We start from the raw sequence: 19,168 nt of genomic DNA, 5'->3' as shown, positions 1-19,168 counted from the left end.
TTTAGCACACCTTTCTTCACAGCAAGTGTGCAATTTAACTACTCTGTTTGCAGCCTATATTGGTCTTCTCTGTAGATTCATTCAGTCAGGTTTTCTGTAGTTGCAAGAATGCAGTACTCCATTTTACTGGAAAGAGATGGCACAATCAAAACTGAAACTTCTTGGGACTCTGAAAAGCACTCCACTGGGATAGGATCCCACCACCATCTGTTACCAGGCAGAGTACAGCCGTTTGGGCCTATTCATTGGCCACCAGCGAATCAATTAAACTGAGTCTCATCATGTCTCTCTGTGGTGTCGACAAGTCTGCAACTCCTGTTTAAAACAGCAAAGTCTAGCAGATAGAATACTTCTGTATTCTTCTGACTTGAACCAAAGATACAGGCTTGGGTGTGTCTGTGTTTTTTTTGGTTTTGTTTCAGTGTTGGAGCTGCAGTCAGCCACAGAAGGTGCAATGTTGTTCTCTCTGCCATGTAAAGACTATCTCTTGATTATTTGGTGAATTCAGAGTGATAACGTTCTCAGTAGTGAATTTAAACCTTATGTGCTTCTGTTAAAAGGTTATTTTTGTCATATGGATGTGAAAAGGAAAGTTTAAGGATTACTTAGTGTTGTATCCTTTGGGGGTTGTATTTGAATTGATGGTTGCTAACATGTTCACTGTATGTTTTAAAAAGGTTAACTTGAGTTCATAGAATAAACATTGTTTTGCTTTAAAAAAAAAAACTTTTTCGGTTTCTGCTGCACCACACCTGGAGAGTGGGCCGTGTGTTCCCCATACCACAATCTAGTAAAAGTAGTGGGTTGGGTGAACTCCATGTTACACTTTGGGATTCTCTAAACCCTGGTCCATAACCATAAATAATAACAAAAACCAAGAAAATATATTTGTAGAAAAGGATCAAAAATATAACGGCAAAAATAATTTTTTGTTGTAAATAAATTTAGAGTCCCCAATTTGTTTTCCCAATGAACGGGCAATTTAGCATGGCCGATTCGCCTACCCTGCATATGTTTTTGGGTTGTACGGGGTGAGACCCACGCAGACACTGGGAGAATGTGCAAACTCCACACGGACAGTGACCCGGGACCGGGATTGAACCCAGGCCCTTGGCGCCATGAGGCAGCAGTGCTAACCACTGCATAGCGGCAAAAATAAAACTCCACTGTACTGGTAGCACCAACAGGTTTTACCCTCTCGACCTCGGTGCTAATGGCACTGACTCTCTTTTAGAAACGGATAATTTGCCTCTTCATGTTTGTGCCAGTGTTTTTCTCCAGGTGCAACCAAATCTAATCTCATTTGTTTGTCCCTTCCATAATCTTTAATAATCCTGTTTGTCATGCAACTATCCAAATCCCTTTTAAAAGAAGTTTATGGGTTCTGTTTTATGATAGTTGGTTGCCGGATTTCCTTAATTGAAAGTAGGTTCTCAGTTACTGCCTTATCACCTGACCCAAGTCGTAATTTTCTTTATGCATAGACTGATGGTAGAATTATCAGGCCTTGCCAAGGTTGGGTAGAGATGTGGATGGGGCCTGACTATATTGGCACAGCTGACATGCCAGTTTCCCGACCCGGCTTCTGCTGTTACCCATTTTCGAGCCCGACCAGAGTTGGAAAAAGGGCACTGTGGTCTTGAACCAACCTCTCCCTTGCCTACGCTTGACTGCAGCCTTGTGCTGCCTCACCTCACGTTGGAAGGCAACTGGCTCTCCAGCTTTGAGAGCCCTGATGCAGCCGTTATTGGTCAGGTCAGGATTCAACCTCAATGCCTATTAAGGGGAATCCCGCTCTAAAACCTAAAATCATGGGTTGGTCAGGAAAAGGCCTGACTTCTGTTTCCTGTCTCCAAAGCAAGCATTCAGCTTTTGAATGATGACTGGCTGATTCCCTTTCTGGTATCAGGCAGATCGTTCAATGCATGAAAAACATAAGACATATGATGAATGCACAATGTAAATACACAGACATCGGGTGAAGCATACAGCGTATAGTGTTAACAGTGGTAGAGAAGATGCGTAGAGTGGTCTGTTCAGTCCATAGGGGGGCCATTCAGGAGTCTGCTAACAGCGGGGAAGAAGCTGTCTTTGAATCTGTTAGTGCATCTTCTCAGACTTGGGTATCTTCTGCCCAATGGAAGAGAGAATAACCCTGGTAGGCGGGGTCTTTGATTATGCTGCCCCGCTTTCACGAGGCAGCGGGAGGTGTAGGCAGAGTCACTGGAGAGGAGGAGGGTTTGCGTGATGGACTGGGCTGTGTTCACGACTCTTTGTAGTTTCTTTTGGTCTTGGGCCGAACAGTTGATATACCAAGTTGTGATGCAGCCAGATAGGATGCTTTCTGTGGTGCATCTGTAAATATTGGTGAGAGTTGATGTGGACATGTCGAATTTCCTTAGTTTCCTGAGGAAGTATAGGCGCTGTTGTGACCTTGGTCGTAGTTTCAATGTTTTTATAAAAATGTAGATTACCCAATTATTTTTTCCAATTAAGGGACAATTTAGCGTGGCCAATCCACCTACTCTGCACATTTTTTGGTTGTGGGGGCGAAACCCATGCAGACACTGGGAGAATGTGCAAACTCCACACGGACAGTGACCCAGAGCCAGGATCGAACTGGGACCTGAAGTCGATGACCGGCTCCTTAGTTTTGCTGATATTGAGAGAGAGATTGCACCAGGCCACTAGGTTCTCTATCTCCCTCCTGTACTCTGATTCATCGTTGTTTGAGATCCAACCCACTACGGTCATGTCATCAGCAAATTTGTAGATGGAGTTGGAGCTGGATTTTGCCACACAGTCGTGTGTGTGTATATGGAGTATAGTAGGGGACTAAATGCGCAGTCTTACTGGGTATTGAGGATTATCGTGGAGGAGGTATTGTTGTTTATCCTTACTGATTGTGGTCTCTGGTTCAGGAAGTCGAGGATCCATTTGCAGAGGGAGGAGCAAAGTCCTAGGTTTTGAAGTTTGGGTATGAGCTTTCCCAGCTTGAGCACTAGATTGGAGTGAATTCTGGTCTGTATTAAAATGTGGTTGGTGGGCCATCCAAAATCTCCCAGCTTGAATGGTAGCATTCAATTCATTTCCCTCCCTCCTATTAATAAACTAATCCTTCACTCGATAATATTCTCTTACAGTTTTACATTCCTTCTACGTTGCTGAACTTCAAACGTACTTTATTAGCTGTAAATTTCTTTGTGACACAGGTAATAAAATGTGCAGATGTTTTCATAATTTATTTCTCTAGCTCTTATAATGTCCTAAATTATTTGAGCTTATGTTGTAACTTTCTGAGAGTCATTGTTGGAAAAATGCAAATGACATGAAAAGCTCTCACTGGGTTCCCTCTCTGCATCAGTCACCAGCAGTCGGACTTTGTTGAAGATAAGGAATTATCTTGAGTGGGCCGTGGTTCTTGAGGATGCTGGTTGATCCTAAGAATATGCATTAAGCTGTGATGAAAGACATGAGTCAGGATTGGTGCCCCTTCTTCTATGATGGTGTCCAACAAGTTAGAGTGGAGGAGTGAACAAATGAGAATTCGAATGAGAACAACTGCGAGAGAAGGGCATTAAAAATAAAACTTTTGAGTCTACATGCGCTGCCACATCAGATGAATTAGTCTGAATTTTTCATGAGCATTCATTGTCAATTGCCCTGCCAAATGTTGTAATTATTCTGTAGGTTTTAAAGTAAATTGTGTTATCTCCCATTATCACTGGTGAGGTTGTTGTGTGTCTGATTAATTATGAATTCCTGTGTGGACATTGTACTGTTGAGATAGAACATGACTGCATGTTAGTAACCTGCCTTTTACACTTTGGTGTGCAGAATTAAACCGCAGAGACGGAACTGTGTGTTTGTTTATATATATTCAAACAGAACAGTGTTTTCTCATAATCTCCAAATGTATTGATTCATGCTGGGGAGTAGTTCTGAGTAATAATGGACCTCTGGTGCTTTTTTATGAGAGGGACGTCTGGTCCTTTTTGTGTAGAGTCTGAACGGAGTGATGGTGAGTTATTTGACTGTGGGAGAGGTTGTGGAGGATGAAGTGGATCTGGTCATCGTCGCGTGTACCTGCAGATTTTAGCAAGGACCACTGGATAGTTATCAGTAATATCACTAATAGTTGAAACAGAGTGGGAACCTTGGCTGGCAGTTCTCTCGCCTCTAAAATCACAAGGTTCCAGCTTCAGGTCCCACTCTATCGCTTAAGCACAAACATCAAGACTGACCCTTCAGCGCAGTGCTCAGAGAGCACTGCACTATTGGAGGTGCTGTCTTTCCGGTGGGACTTTAAATCCCGGGCCCATCCTCCAGGTCTTGGCCAATATTTATCTCACAATCAACATCACTAACATTTTTATTTTTCTATTAAATTTAGAGTGCCCAATACATTTTTTCCAATTAAGGGGCAATTTAGCGTGGCCAATCCACCTACCCTGCACATCTTTGGGTTGTGGGGGCAAAACCCACGCAAACACGGGGAGAATGTGCAAACTCCACACGGACAGTGATCCAGAGCCGGGATCGAACCTGGGACCTCGGCGGCTTGAGACAGCTGTGCTACCCACTGTGCCACCGTGCTGCACTAAACATCACTAAAATATATCTATTCATTGTCATATTGCTGCAATTGGGAATTTGCTGTGTGCATATTGGCTGTCGCATTTCCTACATTAAAGCAGTAACTACATTGGGACAGCATGGTGGCGCAGTGGTTAGCACTGCAGTCTCACGGCGCCGAGGTCCCAGGTTCGATCCTGGCTCTGGGTCACTGTCCGTGTGGAGTTTGCACATTCTCCCCATGTTTGCGTGGGTTTCACCCCCCAACCCAAAGATGTGCAGGCTAGGTGGATTGACCACGCTAAATTGCCCCTTAATTGGAAAAATGAATTGGGTACTCTAAATTTTTTTTTTTTTTAAAGCAGTAACTACTTCATAAATACTTCATTGGCTGTAAATCGTTTTGAGATGTCCGGAGGCTGTGAAAAGCACTGCATAAGTGCAACTTTTCTTTCTGGCTTGGTCGTTCTTTCTCCCTAGCTCCTGTGTCTTGCACTTGTGGTCCGTAGTAATGGTGGCTTTATTCTACCTGAGATTAACAAAGCTGGCCAATGTTCAGTCCGATTGTTGGAGTTCAATACCATAGTCATTTGTACACTCGACCATCAGGAGCAGTTTTAAATTTCCCCTCCAAGCCACACAACATCTCAACTTGGAACTGTGTCACTGTTGTTGAATCACTGTTGCTTGATCAAAATCCTGGAGCTCGCTTCCTCACAGCAATGTGGGTGTGCCAGCAGATGGTTCAAGAAGATGGCTCACCATCACCTACTCAAGGGAAATTGGGGGTGGGCAACAAATTCTGGCATGATGCCCACGTCCAATAAAAAAATATTTTAAAAATCTCCTAAGGGGAATTCAAAATGATTTTTCTCTCAGCACTATTTGATGGTGTTTCTGGGATGTGCACAGTGCCGGCACAGGAAGTCGAGGGATATGAGGATAGGGCAGAAAGGTGGAGTTGATACGGATCAGCCAAGATCATCATGTATGATGGACGGAGCAGGCGCAATGGGCCTGTTTCGAGCTTTTGAGGCTGTGTTTATTGTCTATGCCTTGTTGCTTTGAGAAGGTGGCAGTGGTGGTGCACTGAATGGCCAGCAAAGTGGCTGCAGGGGTCCCTGAAGATATGTGATTGAATCCGCCCAGTTCTGCAGGTTTTCCCTCTTGGTCAGCTTTCCCTTGGTGCTAGCTTACAAATGAGCAGATTTATTACTTGAAGTTTTGTCACAGTGGGATTTGAGCATTCAGCCCCAGGATTGCTAGTCCAGTACCATAACCGTGTAACTACTGCAGGAACTCACACAGCTACTGTAACGTCCATATGTAATGCCGATGCCCTGCTGTACAGTTACTGATTTCTACTGCTCTGCGAGTCACTGAGCCGTGTGTACAATATTTATCGAACAAGAAATTATCCAGTAACTAACGGTAGTATTTTTCCTTGTCACAGTCTTCATTCTCCATTATCAGTGTCCTTGATGACTTGCAAAGTGTGGCCCTCAAGTAACCTTTAAAATCACTTAAGCAGGGCAGCACGGTGGCGCAGTGGGTTAGACCTGCTGCCTCATGGCGCCGAGGTCCCAGGTTCGATCCCGGCTCTGGGTCACTGTCCATGTGGAGTTTGCACATTCTCCCCGTGTTTGCGTGGGTTTTGCCCCCACAACCCAAAAATGTGCAGGATAGGTGGATTGACCAGACTAAATTGCCCCTTAATAGGAAAAAAAAATTGGGTACTCTAAATTTATAAAACAAACAAACAAAAAAAAATCACTTAAAGAATGCCAATTTCCACCTCCATGAAATCAGCCTCCACTCCATAAGGCCATAAGACACAGGAGCAGAATTTGACCACTCGGCCCATCGTGTCTGCTCCGCCATTCAATGGCTGATATGTTTCCCATCCCCCCATTCCCCTGCCTTCTCCCTATAATCCCTGATCCCCTTATTAATCAGAAACCTGGCCATCTCTGTCTTAAAGACACTCAGTGACTTGGCCTCCACAGCCTTTTGCAGCAAAGAGTTCCACAGATTCACCATCTTCTGGCTGAGGAAATTCTTCCTCATCTCTGTTTTAAAGGATCATCCCTTTAGTCTGAGATTGTGTCTTTTGGTTCTAATTTCTCCTACAAATGGAAACATCCTCTTCACGTCCACTCTATCCAGGCCTCGCAGTATCCTGTAAGTTTCAAAATTCCCCTCATCCTTCTAAACTCCAACGGGTATAGACCCAACCATTCCTCATATGACAAGCTCTTCATTCCAGGGATCATTCTTGTGAACCTCCTCTGGACCCTTTCCAAGGCCAGCAGATCCTTCATTAGATACGGGGCCCAAAACTGCTCCCAATACCCCAAATGGGGTTGAATCAGTGCCCTATACAGCCTCGGAAGCTGCTGAAATCCCTGTTGTTATGAGCCACGGTTTCGAGAACACAGAAGTGTATCAAGGAGTTCACCTGACCCACAACTTTTAATAGATTGTGGTATGGGGAGCACACGGCCCACTCTACAGGTGTGGTACAGCAGAAATGGAAAAGTATATTTTTTAAAGCAAAACAATGTTTATTCTATGAACTCAAGTTAACCTTTTTAAAACATACAGTGAACATCTTAGCAACCATCAATTCAAATATAACCCCCAAAGAATACAACACTAAGTAATCTGTAATAACTTCCCAAACACCATCCAGAAGACAGAAGAAACACCTTTTAACAGAAGCATATCCGGTTTACATTCACTACTGAGAACATTTATAATTCTGAATTCACCAACTGATCAAGTGATAGTCTTTTCATGGCAGTGAGAACAGCAGTACACCTGCCTCATCTGGCTTCAGCTCCAACACTAAAACAAAACTAAAAAAACAGACACACTCGAGCTTTTCTCAAAGTGAAACTAAAAAGCAGAGCCAGAGCTCGGCTCCACCCACACTCTGACATCACTGCAGTAACATGAGCAGCCAAACATTTCTTAAAGTGACATTCTCATGACACTGTCCATGTTTTTGTTTCCACCAGACTTGCTATTGCAGGGTGCGCACTCAATTTTCACCCATCAATAGACTTCAGCTCATTCAAAACTCTGCCATTCACAACCTCACGCTCCCTATCGTTGCTGACTTGCATTGGCTTTGAATCCCACAATAGTTGCAATTTAAAATTCCCTTCCTTGTGCTTAAATCCATTCATGGCCTCGCATCTTCTCATCTCAGCCGTGTATATCCTACTTTAGAGTACCCAATTCTTTTTTTTTTCCAGTTAAGGGGCAATTTAGTGTGTGGCCAATACACCTACCCCGCACATCTTTTAGGGTTTAGGGGTGAGACCCATGCAAACAAGAGGAGAATGTGCAAACTCCGCACAGACAGTGATCCGGGATTGAACCCGGGTCCTTGACGTTGTGAGGCAGCAGTGCTAACCACTGCGCCACCATGCCGCCCTTTTCTAGTAGAGTTTCTGGAAATGTTTATGGGAGTTTTAATATTTTATGAAAAGTTACAGGATAACGGACAGTGACCCGGGGCCGGGATCGAACCCAGGTCCTCAGCGCCGTGTGTAGCAGTGCTAACCACTGCGCCACCGTGCTGCCTACAACAGTGGCTTTTAAGAGGCTGCTTGGCGAAAGATGAATAGAATGGGAATAGAGGGATATGGTCCCCAGAAGGGTGGGGGGTTTTAGTTCAGATGGGCAGCATGGTCGGTGCAGTCTTGGAGGGCCGAAGGGCCTGTTCCTGTGCTGTAATTTGCTTTGTTCTTTGTTCTAATAAGACAAAACCAACACAAGTTACAGCAGCACCTGTGGTGTTTTGATTATCATGCATGCAGAACGTTCATTAATGCCAATAGCTGGTCGAGAAAGATACAAAAGGGAAAAAAAATTGCAGAATAAAACGACAGCTGAGCGAGCGCCAGCTGGCCCAGACAGATGCCGGAGGTATTCCGTCTGGGTCGTGTGGGGCCTATAGCTGGCTGTGCTTCCCTGAGAGGGAGCTTTTTGAGGGTGGGGAGAAAGTCCCTGTTTGGGAGCCTCCAGTGGTCCGCCAATATCGCTATGCGGCCTTGTCGCCTGCTGTGGTTGCCTCCTGGCACTGGACCGTGTTTGGGGGGGGGTCCTGCTGGGTGCACCCGTCAGTGAAGATTCTGTTACAATTTTGCTTTTGCCCAGCAACCATCTTAAAGTTGGGAATCTTCAACTCATTGATTCTCAGCCGGTGGTTCAGTGCAGTTTTGTCTTGCCACAAATCTGACATATTCATTTTCAAAAGTGGTTTGCAGAATTTGAGGGGACAGTAACAACAAATACTGATACACTTGGTACACTATTGGAGACCCACAGTCTCAAACTTCTAAATGGCAGTAACAGCCGCCGAAAGGAAAACAATGGCCGTGTTGCAAAAAAAACAACTAAATAGTATACAGAATTTGAAATGATAATTCAACCAACAAACGGCGAAAAACTACAAAAGTAATTGGCTATCTTGGATCAAACTTTCTGGAATCCTTTAGTGGGCCTCATAAGCAATTGTAGAATCTCAAAACATCATCAGTCACTGTCAAGTCAGTCTTCGATTTTACCCCCCTCTCCGTCTCCTTTCCTTCTCTTCTCCTCCCCCATTCCTGGCGCAAACATTCTGGATCAAATTTCCCAAATCAGTCCTAACTCTTTGAACCAGCAATTGAATTTTGGGCGACTTGTGAAAACCTGGAAAATACAATTTCAACGGAAATATTTGTGCGGCGATGCAGAGAACGAAGGACGCCTGGAAATGATTTGCGCTTTGTCATTGAGAGGTAATACTTTAATAAATTTCAAGCTGTAATTTAAACACTGTTAAATCGCCGATCAGTTCTTGAGTTTATTCTGGCGGTGGTGGAGCCCCTCTGCAGAACACAGCTACCCCCCATGCTCGAGAGCAAACTGTTCACCGTTTAGTGACTTGCTGCCATCACTTGTGATTTTGGAAATCTTTGCTCTGTGTGCGTTTTCTTCCTTCGATGCTTACGTGTTTATGATTATTGATTTTCGTCAACATCAGTAAGTCTGCAGTCGTCTCGTTTGTGTGTCATTCTCTTGATCTGTTCCCGAATGGGGAGAAAGGACACTGCCTGTTTTGATCCACTGCAGCTCGTCTCTCTCTTTTATAAAAGAAAACACCAAAGCAGTTTCCACAAAGATTGGCGTTTCACTCTCTTTCCGTGGCACTGCAGTCTTTTTCTTCTCTCTTGAGGATTAATTCAGTAGATAAATCTGCACAGCAATCACGCTGAGGACTCTCTGTCTCTTTGATGCCCCGATGATCCCAGCATAGATGGCACAAGCTGCCCAGTGCCGTGTCTCAGCCCCTGTTTGTTACTCCGGAAGGAAGAGGAATGAAGGATTCAAGTGCTGATTACAAATGAAGAGGCCAGACATCAAAGAGATTGTATTAGCTTGTCGGGTGAGCGAAGCTATTTTCTTCCTCTCTTATTCATTTTGTACTCTGCCGGCTAGAGGTATTGCTTGGTACAATGCACTCGCCTAGTGTAGGTATTGTAACGATTCTGCAAGCATTCCTTGCTGACTCAATCTTCCAGGAATACTTCACAGTAAATATGATGGCCTTCTGAATTATCCAGGTATAAAGACGTGTTCTTTTCTCATTGGGACAAATGCAAGATTGCCAAATTTCAAACAATCATCATGTATACTGCATAAAAAAAGAGTACTGCTTGTTTGGCAAGTGTTGCTCGTTCTGGGTGAGTGTGCGTAACACTCAATTTGGCTCTGTTTCGTTCCTTAGCTCTAGAGTTGCCAAGTATCGTTAAGATACCGCCACAAGTTTCAAGTTCAAAGCAATAAATCCATACACCAGTTAGTAATTTCAAACAAGACACGTTTATTATAATACAGTAATCTACTAATCATGCATATAAAACTAAAAGACTAGGCTAATCCTACCACTAATAGGCCAAATACTTACCTGGATAAGGGGACTGCCGGATCAGGGAACAACGGCCTCTAGCTTTGTCCTGGGTCCACAGGCTTCCAGTAGTTATGGACTAAAGGGGGTCAGGAGTGTCTACTCTCGTAGCGTGCGTTGTGACACTTACTTGTTGGCGGCTGCTGTCCAGACCTCTCCTCCACAGGGTTCTTCTGCTGCAACGGTGTTCTGCTGGGAGGGCTAGCTGGTCAAGGAGAGGCTGGCAGAGAGAGAGAGCTGGGGTCAGGGTCTCTGTTTTATACCTCTCTTGGGGTCTGGGCGGACCCTCTATTCACTTGCAATTGATGAGGTCTCTTCCCAATCGATTGATTTGAATTCCCCAATAACGGGGCAGAACCTTGGTCCCTGGGCGGTTCTTGGGACTTATTGTTTTGGACTTCCTTTGGTGCCGAAAAGTCTGGCCTTCCATTTAATGTATCGATTTGTGTTAACTTGTTTCCATTGTACCTGGGGATCGGCCAGTATCGCCTCATTAGTATGCTAACTTGTTTTCTTTCACAGTGCTGTCTGGTTTCTGCAGCAGTCAGAACTGGTTTCTGCAGTAGCCAGAATACACAAGCGCTTTGCAAGCTGCTTGCTTTTGGAACATGTCCATTTTCCCTGCATTCCTTGTAATCTTCCATTTTGTGTTGGGCAGTGGTCACCCCAGGTGGCTACACAAGGCCATTCTGGCTGAGGCATTGTCGTGGAGCAAGGAGCGGTGGGGTTCCACCAACCCCTGGCTAATTCAAAGAAGGCCGAGGCTTTAACGCATTCCATTTGTTCACAGAGAATGGGTCCCTGCGTTTAGATCCGATAGCACGGCTAGCAAGCACAAATGAACCATGTTATGAGCATAACTGATTATCTTAAATTGGTTCTTAGTGTAGCTATTAGCGCACTCTGGATTATTCTGCAAATGCTGCCCAATCATAGAATCCCATCGCAGAATCATTGTCCTCGTACCATTAGCTGCAGCCAGTAACTAAAAGATGCCTGCCACCTTGTCTTGGTATCAGTTGAGAAGCACTTTAGAAGCTGCTGCCTTTTTATTTGCTGGTGCCAGGAAGGAGTGCAATAATAATCTTTATTGTTGTCAGAAGTAGGCTTACAGTAACACTGCAAACATAAGCTGTGAAAGCAGTACTGGGTGATCAGTACTGATCACTGATTATAGCATATCCCATAAATCTGCGCTGATCTGTAAGATCATTTTTGGGTGGCATAAGCGGGCATAAGAAGTGTGAACTGGGGTCAGCCTTTCGAGACTGCACCACCATTCAACAAGATCACGGCCGATCTTCTCCCTCGACTTCATCTTCCTATACTATCCCCTTGTCCCTTACCAGCCAAACATCTATCAACCTCTGTCTTGGATAAACGCAACAGCTGAACATGGATGGTTCTCTCGGGTAGAGAATACCAAAAATGGACAAATGAAAACATTTCTAGGGCAGCACGGTGGATCAGTGGTTAACACTGCAGTCTCACAGCACCGAGGTCCCAGATTCGATCCCAGCTCTGGGTCATTCTGCGTGGGTTTCGCCCCCACGACCCAAAGATGTGCAAGGTAGGTGGATTGGCTATGGAAAGAGAATTTAGAGTACCCTATTCAGTTTTTCCAATTAAAGGGCAATTTAGCCCTTTAATTGGAAAAACTGAATTGGGTACTCTAAATTCATTTAAAAAAAACATTTCTAAGCAGGGCAGGCAGATTCTGTGGCAAGAATCCCAATGTTTCGGGTCAATGAAACAAACCTTTTGGACTTTAACCTGGTGTTGTAAGACTTCTTACTGTACTCACCCCAGTCCTACGCCGGCATCTCCACATCTTCACCTGGACAGCATTCTTCAGTTTTTATTTCAAATTTCCTGCGTCTGAAGTATTTTGTTTTTGAAATATATTTACTCATCTCCGTCTTACATGGCCACCCCTTATTCAGCAATTTTGACCCATGTTCTAATTTGCCCAGCCGGGGGAACCAGTTTAGTAACATCTACCTTGTTTAAACCCCTTAAGAAAAGCCTCTTTTTAAAATTTCAAGTATCCCAATTCTTTTTTTTCCCAATTAAGGTGTTACTTACCTACCCTGCACATCTTTGGGTTGTGGGGTTGAGACCCATGCAGACACTGAGAGAACGTGCAAAGTCCACACAGACAGTGACCCGGGGCCGGGAGCGAACCCAGGTCCTCTGCACTGAGAGGTAGCAGTGTTAACCACTGCGCTACCATGCTGCCCTTCCCGTTCAGAAAAGTCATAGAAATATAGGCCTAGTCTACTCAATCTCTTCAAATTCCCTGATCCTGGGAACCAGCCAAGTGAACTTTTGTTCCACTCCTTCCTGGGCAACTCTATCCTTTTAAGGAGACCAAATTGAATACTGTACTGCATGTATGGCCTCACCAATGCAATGTGCTAAGCCATTTTTATTATCATACTCCCAAGTCTTTGACAACAAAAGCTAACGTACCATTTGTCTTCCTAATTGCTTGTTGCATGTTAACTTTCTGGAACTCGTGTACAAGGATTCTCGAGTTTCCCTGAATTCAAACATGTCCCAGTCTCTCACCTCTTGGGGGTGGCACGGTGGCACAGTGGTTAGCACTGCTGGCTCTAGGGTTTCATTCTGACCTCGGGTGACTGACTATGGAGTCTGCACGTTCTCCCCATGTCTGCGTGAGTTTCCTCCGGGAGCTCTGGTTTACTCCCACAGTCCAAAGATATGCAGGTTAGGTGTGGATTGGCCATGTTAAATTGTCCCTTTACTGTCCAAAGGTCAGGTGGAGTAGAAGGATAGGGCGGGGGCTTGGGCATTGGTGGGGTGCTCTTTTTAAAAATTAAATTTAGAGTACCCAATTCATTTTTCCAATTAAGGAGCAATTTAGCGTGATCCTTGCACATCTTTGGGTTGTGGGGGCGAAACCCACGCAAGCACGGGGAGAATGTGCAAAATCCACATGGACAGTGACCCAGAGTCGGGATCGAATCTGGGACCTCAGCACCGTGAGGCAGCAGGGCTAACCCACTGCATCACCGTGCAGCCCCGGTAGGGTGCTTTTTTGAAGGTTCAGTGCAGACCCGATGGGCCGAATGGCCTCCTTCTGCACTGTAGGGCTTCTATGATTCACCTAAAAAAATCCTGCTTTCCTATTTTTCCCACCAAAATGGATAACTTCACTTTGTATCCCATCTGCGATCACCTGTCCTTGGTAGATAGATCTACTGATCTGCCAACTCTTCTTTTTTTAAATAAATTTAGAGTGCCCGATTCATTTTTTCCAATTAAGGGGCAATTTAACATGGCCAATCCACCTCGCCTGCACATCATTTGGGTTGTGGGGGTAAAACCCACGCAAACACCGGGTGAATGTGCAACTCTGTTCTTTAAAGTCTTTAACAAACTAGTTTTTTAAAAAAACAAAGTGATCCATCTCTTGGGCGGCACGCGGCACAGTGGTTAGCACTGGGACTATGGCGCTGAGGACCTGGGTTCGAATCCCCTGGGTCACTGACGGTGGAGAGTTTGCACATTGTCCCCGAGTCTGCGTGGGTTTCACCCCCACAACCCAAAACTGTGCAGGTTAGGTGGATTGGCCACACTAAATTGCCCCTTAATTGGAAAAAAATAATAATTGGGTACTCTAAATGTATTTAATAAAAGTGATCTGTCTCTTGTAATGTTGTTAATTAGAGGTGTGTCGTGCCTTCTCATTTCTTTTCCCCTCAGCTTTTTTTCCACTCCGCTGGATCTGATCTCCAGCCATTGAGCTGTTCCCAGTTCTATGCTGAAGTCAAGCAGCTGCTGGCTGACATACTATGAATGCCCGCTGCCTGTTGTCATCCCATACGACTGCAACTGAAACCTAGGGCAGAGATTTACTGGCCCCAGGGCATGGAAACAGGTGGGTGGGGGGGGGGGGGGGGGGGGACATTCCTGTTTCCAGGGAACATTCCTGTTGCCAGGGAACATTCCAAGTGACAGACTAGGGCCTGGATTTTAATATTTCATAGCCCAGCTCAGGTTGATATCTTAGGACAGTGCAGTACACCAAACCCTGCCGGGTGGGAAGGATGCCAGCTTCATAGAGAGGCCCCTCTGCAGATGACTCCAAGTCCGGGGTGGGGGGGGGGGGGGGGGGGGGGGGCTACCACAGCTGGATGCTCCATGCCCCAGAGTGGAAACTGCGAGCGGAAAAGGATACCCCCCCTCACCCCAGTGCATCATCCGGAGGGGCCTGGTTGCTTGGTCCCTTCGACTATTTTGATGTGATACTCGTCTCTCCAAGGGTATTTTGTGGCCATGCCAGCATTTGCTCATTCGTAATTCCCTTTTAACTGAGTGGCTTGTTTGGTATTTCAGAGGGCAATAAGTCAGCCACATTGTGGGTTTTTACAACAATTGATAGTTTTAGAGTCATACGGTACATAGGAGGCCCATGAAGCCTGCACAAACAAAAAAACAACTAACTCTACACTAATTCCAATTCCCAGCACTTGGCCTTGAATGTTATGATATTTCAAGTGCGCATCCAAGAACTTTTTAAACATTCTGAGGTTTCCAGCCGCAACTATCCACCCAGGCAGCGCATTCCAGATTCCCACTATGCTCTGGCTGAAAAATCTTTTTCTCAAATCCCCTCTAAACCTCCTTATTATTACCCCCTTATTATTGGTGCAGCACGGTAGCATTGTGGATAGCACAATTGCTTCACAGCTCCAGGGTCCCAGGTTCGATTCCCGGCTTGGGTCGCTGTCTGTGCGGAGTCTGCACGTCCTCCCCGTGTGTGCGTGGGTTTCCTCCGGGTGCTCCGGTTTCCTCCCACAGTCCAAAGATGTGCAGGTTAGGTGGATTGGCCATGATAAATTGCCCTTAGTGTCCAAAATTGCCCTTAGTGTTGGGTGGGGTTCTGGGTTATGGGGATAGGGTGGAGGTGTTGACCTTGGGTAGGGTGCTCTTTCCAAGAGCCGGTGCAGACTCGATGGGCTGAATGGCCTCCTTCTGCACTGTAAAGTCTATGATAATCTATTGGCCTTTCAACTATGGGGAACACATGCTTTTTAATCGCTCTGACCATGCCTTCTACACAATCTGGTTCCCTCTGTCTTCTCTGCTCCAAAGAAAACAACCCGAGCTTATCCAGACTTTCTTCATGGCTAAAATGCTCCATCCCAGGTGACATCCTGGTGAATCCATAGAATCCCTACAGGGGCTGGTTTAGCTCACTGAGCTAAATCGCTGGCTTTTAAAGCAGACCAAGCAGGCCAGCTTGGTTCGATTCCCGTACCAGCCTCCCCGGACAGGCGCCGGAATGTGGCGCCTAGGGGCTTTTCACAGTAACTTCATTGAAGCCTACTTGTGACAATAAGCGATTTTCTTTTTATTTTCATTTTCAGTAGAGGACGAGGCCATTTGCCCCATTGAGCCTGCACCAACCATTTGAAAGAGCACCCTACCTAGGCCAACTCCCTTTATCGTATCCCTGTAACCTCATCTACCCTTCGACTACAAAATAAATATAGGAGCAGAAGTAGGACATTCGGCACATCGAGTCTGCTCTGCCATCCGATCATGGCTGAAATGTTCCTCATCCCTATTTTCCACGCTTCCTCCCCATAACCCCCGATCCCCTTAATTAATCAAGGTCACCAGATTTGTGCTTGAGGTGTTGTTACCTACAGGGTTACAGACCAAGAGCTGGAAGGTGGAATTAGACAGAATAGTTATTTCTTAGAACGTAAGAACTACGAGCAGGAGTAGGCAATTTTGCCTTTGAAGCCTGCTCCACTGTTCAGTATGATCATGGATGATCTCATCACAACACTCCAGATGGAGTGCAGTTGCAACAACACTTCCTTACCTTTATACTCTATTCCGTTAGCTATTAATGCCAACATTCCATTTGCTTTCTTTATTACCTGTTGTAGCTGCATGACAATTTTTTGCAACTCGTGTACGAGGACACCCAGATCCCTCTGCAACGGAGCACCCCAAAGATTCTCCCCATTTAGTTAATAAGTTACCTTTCCATTGTCCCCCCCTCTTTTTGAGCAGTTTTCCAGTTTACTGGAACCTTTCCCGCGTCCAGAGAATTTTGAAATATTGTAACTAATGGATCCACTATCTCACTGCAGATTTTGGTCATTGAGGGACAATTTAGCATGGCCAATCCACCTGACCTGCAAATCTTGGGACTACAGGCGGAAACCGGAGCACCCAGAGGAAATGCATGCAGTCATGGAAAATCACCCATGGTCTAGTCTAGGGGTGGGCAAACTTTTCCGTGCAAGGACCACATTCAGAAATTCACAATTTTAAAGGGCCGCATAGTATATTAAGTAAAATAATTAATATTTAAAATAGCCAAAAGAAAAGGTTTTTAAAGAAAAAAAAAAGCAATTAATTTTTATTAATTAATATTTTAAAGTAGAAACTTCACATGAAACACATGTTGTGCCGAGCAATGATCACCCTACTCAAGTCAACGTATCCACCCTATACCAGTAACCCAACAGCGCCCCCCATTAACCTTAAAATAAAATTTAAACATTTTTAAAAAAAAATGACTTGATCTTGGTGGGCCGCATAAAGACCTTTGGCGGGCCGCATGTGGCCCGCGGGCTGTAGTTTGCCCACCCCTGGTCTAGTCTAACCCGTGTCCCTGGCGCTATGAGGCAGCAGTGCTAGCCACCGTGTCAATGCCCCATCTCCCTCTCTAGTGCAATTGCATTCTTCCTATAGTGCAGTGACCAAAACTGAACACCGTACTCCAACCAAAGTCCTGTGCAGCTTCAACATAACCTCCCTGCTCTTCTAATCTCTGCCATGACTGATAACGGCAGGTGTCCTGTATGCCACCTTTAGGGAACCTTGGACAAGCACCTCAAGATCTCTCTGTACCCCTGAGCTTGCTAGTGCCCTGCCATTCGTTGAGTACTCCATTGTCGTGTTACTCCTTCCAAAGTACATCACCTCACACTTTTCAGGGTTAAGTTCCGCCTGCCACTGATCTGCCCATCTGACCAATCCGTCTATATCCTCCTGTGACCCAAGACCACCTTCTTCACTGTAAACAGCCCAGTCAATTTTTGTATCGCCTGCAAACGTACTTACCATCATTCCGCCCTCCACACACACACACACACACACACACACACTTACTTTCTTCCATACCATTTATATATTATGTATATCGCTAACAATAAGGGACCAAGCACTGATCCCTCTAGTACGCCACTGGACACCGGCCTCCGGTCACACAAACAGCCTTCCACCGCACCCTCTGTCTCCTATCATTAAACCAATTTTGGGTCCAACTTGCTACATTACCCTGAATCCCATGTGCTTTTACCTGCTTTGTTGGCCTCCCATGTGGGACTTTGTCAAAGGCTTTGCTGAAATCCATACAAACTACATCAACTTGCACTACTCTCATCTACATACCTGGCCACTCCTCAAAAAAAGTCACCATAATTGCGACTAGCTTTCAATTGCATATTTTCTAAAAGCAAATGTACATTCCATGCCCTGGTGCGATTTGAACTCGTGTCCGCAGAGTATTAACCTGGGCCTCTGGATTTGTTGTCCTGTGACATGACCACAGTGCCAATCTCTCCACCCCTTTGACATGGCATCCTCCATATGGAACTGAAGTTCCATAGCTGTGGGTCCTCTGGAGTGGGAGCCCGCCTCCCATCCTTATTGGGCAACAAGCCTGGAGGTGCCCACCTAGGAGGCCGAATCTGGTAAAATTGCCGAGTTTCTCTTTTGCCCTGATGTAGGATTTCTGAAGGTCACAGTATTATCCTATTCACTACTGTTGCTTTTGATCTTTTTAAAACATCTTTCAAAATGATAAATTTAGAGTACCCAATTCTTTTTTTCCAATTAAGGGGCAATTTAGCGTGGTCAGTTCACCTACCCTGCACATCTTTGGGTTTTGGCGGTGAAACCCACGCAGACACGGGGAAAATGTGCAAACTCAATACGGACAGTGACCCAGGGCAGGGATCGAACCCAGGTCCTCGGCGTGAGAGGCAGCAGTGCTAGCCAACTTGCCACCCCCTCTTTTGATCTTCTGTATCACATGGGTGTAGCGCGCAGGGTGGCTGGAATGGGGGAAAGCGTCAGATGTTCCTACAATGAGAGGGAGAATTTGTTGCTCCTGTGCTGTATCTTTATTCTGTGGGAGGTTTAAGATTACCCAGCTGGCACATGCAACGTTTAGACTTCCAGATGAAATCTACCCTTTTAGCCATAGTAGCCTCCCACCTCTGAATCAGTGTTGTAGATTCAAGTCCCAATCCAGGTTTACTCGACTCATTCCCGGGATGAAGGGGCTATCTTCTGTGGAAAGGTTGGACAGGCTGGGCCTGTATCTATTTGGAGTTTAGAAGAATGAGAGGTGATCTTATTGAGACATATAAGAGCCTGGAGGTACTTGAAAGGTGGATGCTGAAAGGATGGGCGGAATATTCCAGCTCTTCCCACCAGCGGGATTTTCCGGTTTCGCCAAGGTTGGCCCCTGCCACAGGTTCCCTGGCAGTTGGGGGGGGGGGGGGGGGGGGGGGGTGCGAGCTATGCAAATTGCCATAAACTTCGGCGGCAGCCGATAGCGAAGTAACATCCACT

At 45.5% G+C, this 19,168-nt stretch overlaps 1 protein-coding gene across 5 annotated transcripts in view; it reads left to right on the top strand.

The window, feature by feature from the left end:
- LOC119969682 (rho GTPase-activating protein 39-like) overlaps positions 1 to 19,168 on the top strand; it is a 246,893-nt gene that overhangs the window by 101,420 nt on the left and 126,305 nt on the right. The window contains exon 1 of one of the 5 annotated variants that reach the window (XM_038803654.1): positions 9,545 to 10,015. The exons of the other annotated variants lie outside the window; for them this stretch is intronic. The gene's annotated coding sequence lies outside the window, so the exon portion shown is untranslated. Of the gene's footprint in view, positions 1 to 9,544; positions 10,016 to 19,168 lie in introns of those variants that run through there. 5 annotated transcript variants of the gene reach the window in all.

This window comes from Scyliorhinus canicula, chromosome 7 (genome assembly GCF_902713615.1).
Source record: "Scyliorhinus canicula chromosome 7, sScyCan1.1, whole genome shotgun sequence".
In the NCBI taxonomy this organism is placed as follows: Eukaryota; Metazoa; Chordata; class Chondrichthyes; order Carcharhiniformes; family Scyliorhinidae; genus Scyliorhinus; species Scyliorhinus canicula.
This window is presented reverse-complemented; position numbering and strand designations above follow the sequence as displayed.